General features: G+C 35.8%; 1 pseudogene; it reads right to left on the bottom strand.

The window, feature by feature from the left end:
• The window catches only part of LOC107746063 (cilia- and flagella-associated protein 58-like), a 90,991-nt pseudogene that overhangs the window by 82,266 nt on the left and 3,739 nt on the right, over positions 1 to 4,986 (bottom strand).

The raw sequence follows: 4,986 nt of genomic DNA on the forward strand, positions 1-4,986 counted from the left end.
AACTACGCCTTTGTTTCTTTGTTTGTTTTGAATACACGCCCTCTAGCGGCGAAAACTTACATATTGTGCCTTTAAGTGCGTGTGAATACCTGCGTCTATGCTTCTCTCAGCACCGTTCAGCACCAGCGCCTACAAATAGCGAATCTTTAAATTAAACTGCTTTAAGAACCTTGCTACTGAGAAATGTCATGTAGCTTTTCAGCTGCAAAACTATTTTATTGATAAATTCACGGGGCAGCGCTGACAAGAAGTTGCTGTTCCGCGTGTGTGCGCGTCCGCGTGTGTGCGCGAATGCGTTTCTGTACTGTGTGTGCATCTGTGAGAGAGACTGGGAGAAAGAAAGCGTGATTTCCGTACATAAAAATAAGTTGCAGTTCGCGCCAATAGCCTTGTGGTTAGTGCGTCAACACATAATGTAGCTGCGCTCACGGCGACCCGAGTTCGATTCCCGTCTCAAGGTCTTTTGCCGATCCTGCTCCCCGCTTTCCTGTGTAGCCTACATAAAAAAAGGTGGAAGACATGGAAATAGTTTGTCATTTTTTACCCTATTGTTTGGGTAAAAAACAATAAAAGCCCCCCTGGACGAGCTAACACAGGCACGTGCCTAGAATGCCTATGCGTAAATCCGGCCCTGCCTGTGCCTATTTTCATAATTAGCACGGGAGTTAATTAGTAGCCTGAGTATCATAGCATTTGCAAAAATAAACAATTTATTACAGGTGGACGCCCTGAGGAGATATAATGATAATTAGACATGATTCAAAACTAAAATTGTCAATTATTCCCATAATAATAATTGCAGCTTGCAATACCACACAGACTTTTCCTTCTCATCTGAAATGTCTAAATATTCTCTGAAACAGAAAGTTTTGAGTTTTTTTACAATGTGATTTGTCACATTGTACTGTGCATGCAGATTAGATTTAAACACTCCAAAACAATAATCTAACAATAATCAAACATACTTTACTATTGTTTATAATTATTTAGTGCCAGAAGTGTTCAACTTTTTAATGAAACTAACTGATACATATGGAGGAAAGATATGTCTTTACGGAGGAAAGTTTTATAAAAGATTTACAGTTTTATAAAAGTTTATTTTCAAATTTTATCATATTTGTTCAAGTTAAAGTCGTCACACTAATTGGGATCGTTATTGCTTTATGTGCAGATAAATACTGCTCTGAAAAAGAAAAAAAAATTATATATATATATATATATATATAATATAACCATCTGATAGTTACATATTTATATACATATATATAACCATCTGATAGTTACATATTTTAAAAAAATTCATTGCCCATTAAAACAGCTTTGATGTAGTTTTCCACAAACAAGTTTAACTGTATACTACTTTAAATAATGAGAAGCTTGCGCCTGGTAAACAACAGTTAAGGTGGTGAACCAACTATTGACGGAGAAATGTGCAGATCCTTACTAAGGACTGATTAAAATTAGTGGAGTCAGAAAGAGAGAGAGACATATGAATGTGAGAAGTCAGTGTTTTTTTTTTTAAAGGCACAATCTGAGACAATGAGAGACAAACTGGAAACTATCACTTATCTAACCAAAAACCTGCAATCTAGATTTTCAGATCAGCAGGGAAGAACAGGAGGCGAACAGGATAGTAGGTGCCAGTGGAAATGAAAACCAGAGATGTGGAGAGCAGAGTAAAAAGGTCAAATGAAAAAAATAATAATTTAAATTAAATTAGATATATTCATTGTTTGACTGTAAAAACTCTCAGCTCTGTCTTCCTTCAAAACTTATTACCTCAGTTTAGAAAAAAAGAAAGAGAACAAAGAAAGGAAGATGAGGGCTTTTGAACAGATGTGGAAAACAGAAGTCTTAACTCAAGTCCTCTTGATAATGTTAGTCAAGGTTTCTTTTCCTGAAAACATCATAATTTAGTTTTAAATTGTCCATTTTGCATCCTCTCTTTGTGGCTGTCACCCCAGTCACTGCTGCACAAATATCCCAGTAATTCAGAAATAGAAAATTGTGTGCTACATGTGCAGTATTCATCCGTCTCAGTCATGTGACGTTTTTGTTCATCCTCCATATCTATGGCTGTGAGCAGGGTATCTCTTTCATGTGTTTTTGAATTCATTGCCATCACTTTGCCCTGCTGATGACCAAGATGAATGAGTCAAACAGTTAAATAATGTTTGGAATAATTAAGATTTTTTTATGCTTTTGAAAGAATTCTTATGCTCACCAAGGCTGCATTTATTTGATCAAACATGCAGTAAAGGAGAAATATTGTGAAATACTAATACAGTTTAAAACATTTTAATATATTGTAAAATATAATTTATTCCTTTGATGGCAAAGCTGCATTTTCAGTAGCCATTACTCCAGTCTTCAGTGTAACATGACCCTTCAGAAATCACTCTAATATGCTGATTTGCTGCTCAAGAAACAGTGACACGTTATGACTAGTATGATTTCAGAATGGCTTATTTCTTAAATTGGCTGTAATGCATTCTGAAAGTAAAAAATACTGTGCATCACACTCTTATTTCATAATACCATGTACTGCAGTCCATGAAATGACCCCTTTAAATAAATTAGACCCTGCATGGAAAGAAATAATCTAGGCTGGACAGTACAGTACAGTGGTAAAGATCTGAATAGAGCTGTGGAATTGCAAAGGATTTGACTGAATGTATAATTATGCCATTTTACTACAGTGGCATTTCATATTCATACAGATTTAAATAATACATTTATCCTGTAGAGTTCAACTGTGGGTAAGTGTGTGTGTGTTCTTGCCTCTCTCCAGTCCAGTGATTTGATTCTTGAGTGTTTCTCTCTGGTTCTCCACCTCCACTTTCTGCTCCTCCACCTGTCTGAGTCTCCTCTGCACCCCCTCTCTCATTTTGGTAAGTTTAGCAATCTCCTGTTTCAGCTGGGCTACTTCTTCTTCTCTCATCTGAACCACACAGGACACGAGCCATTAGTGTCTGTGTGTGTACATGTGAAGCCCAAACTAGTCAGCACTAGTTAAAAACAACCAGGCTCATACAGAGAACCTGTAGCTCATAAATCAAATATATACACTACCATTCAAAAGTTTGGGGTCGGTAAAATGTTTAATGTTTTTGAAAGAAGTCTTTTATGCTCACCAAGGCTGCATTTATTTGATCAAAAATACAGTAAAAACCGTAATGTTTAAAATAACTTTTTCTATTTTATTATATGTAATTTAACTTTTCTATTTTAAACTGTAATTTACTTCTGTGATTTTCAGCAGCCATTAGTGTCACACGATCCTTCAGAAATCATTATAATATGTTCATTTGGTGCTCAAGAAACATTTCCTATTTTTATCAATGTTAAACACAGTGCTCATATTTTTTGTGGAAACTGAAGTTCAGAAGAACAGCATTTATCTGAATAGAAACATTTTGTATCAATGTAAAACACTTTACTGACACTTTTTATCAATTTAATGAATCCATGTTGGAGGAAAAAAGTATTAATTTATTTTTAAAAAAAATACTGACCTCAAACTTTGAACGGTACATTAAATAATTTTTACATGCCATTTAACACTTATGCTTCTGTGGGCTTGGAGTGTGCATTGTGTGGAATATGTGTTTATATCAACACTGTGAATTGAATAACTGACTAACTGACTAATATAAATGCCAATAGATACACAAGAAGATAACTACTGGAGAATAAGCGGAACACATGCACATGTATTAGGAGCAAGAGTGATCTAGGATGTGGAAACTGTGCCCCCTTGTGGCCAACATGAGGTTTGTGACATTACTCATTCACACTGACTCAGAGGGCGAGCTGGGAGTGCCAACACTACCAAGTAAATTACAAATGGGAATCTAGTTTGTAGAACTGATGTGCAGGTTGACTTTGCCTCTCTCTCTCTCAAGAGTGCTGCAGATAATGAAGAAAGCCTCATGTGTTCAGTCAGTCTGTGTGAAACTAAATTTGTCTTTTTGTTCCCTTATTGGTCAACACCACACTACAAAAGACATGCTCATATTAAACAGAATGCCTAACAATACAGCTTCAGCTTATCCTGCAGAGAGGTGCATTCATCCTACTTATCTCCCATCAGACTCAAGCCACTACAATACAAGCCAGAACAAAGAGAATACAGGACATTTCATTAAATGTAACATTTGCTGTTTTAACCCCCACTGTGGCTCAGTTGGAAGCCTGACGGAAGTTTCGAGCAGGAAAAATCCATCACTAGTCTGACAGGAGAGGAAGAAGGACGGAAACCTTCATCCTCTAGAGCTCTAATTATATAAGAGCGAGAAAATGTTGTCAGATTTAAAGAGGGCAGCTCCATAATCTGTAGATTTGAGTGTGTGCACCTACAGTTTGATGCCTAGAATTGACTGCCAAGTACTGTATGCATCATTTTGTATTGCTCTCTCTTTAGTAATGAGGTGAAGTACTGTAAGCATACTGTAAGGACAAAATTGTCCCAAGACAATTGAGGAATTTCCTTTTGAGGAAATTCTGGCCTCAAATGTAAAATGCTAAACATATACACAAGTATATGTAATTAAAATAAAAAATTACCTACATTATTTGGAACCAATCAGTGACCTCCACTAGAAAAACTAGATGAATAAATTCTAAATAACGCTGTAATGAAAATCTAAAACTGCTAAATCCCATTTTGAGGCATCTTCATTTGGAAAACAAACAAACAACTGAATAAATAAATAAAATATATTTGAAAAAATTATATTTAAAAAAATGTTTAGAGGTTAGTTTATAGTACTTAATAATTAGTCCATAGTATGTCCTCATTTAGTTAACTAATTAAAGATTGTGTGTGTGTGTGTGTGTGTACATACTTAACCATATTGTGTGTGTGTGTGTGTGTGTGTGTGTGTGTGTGTGTGTACCTACTTAACCATATTTTGGGGAAAAATGTGTTCCCAAAAGTGAGCTAAACCTGACAAAATCTCCAAAAACCTCCCTTTGGGGACGTCC

Source organism: Sinocyclocheilus rhinocerous, unplaced genomic scaffold (assembly GCF_001515625.1).
Source record: "Sinocyclocheilus rhinocerous isolate Xijiao unplaced genomic scaffold, SAMN03320098_v1.1 scaffold1880, whole genome shotgun sequence".
Taxonomy (NCBI): domain Eukaryota; kingdom Metazoa; phylum Chordata; class Actinopteri; order Cypriniformes; family Cyprinidae; genus Sinocyclocheilus; species Sinocyclocheilus rhinocerous.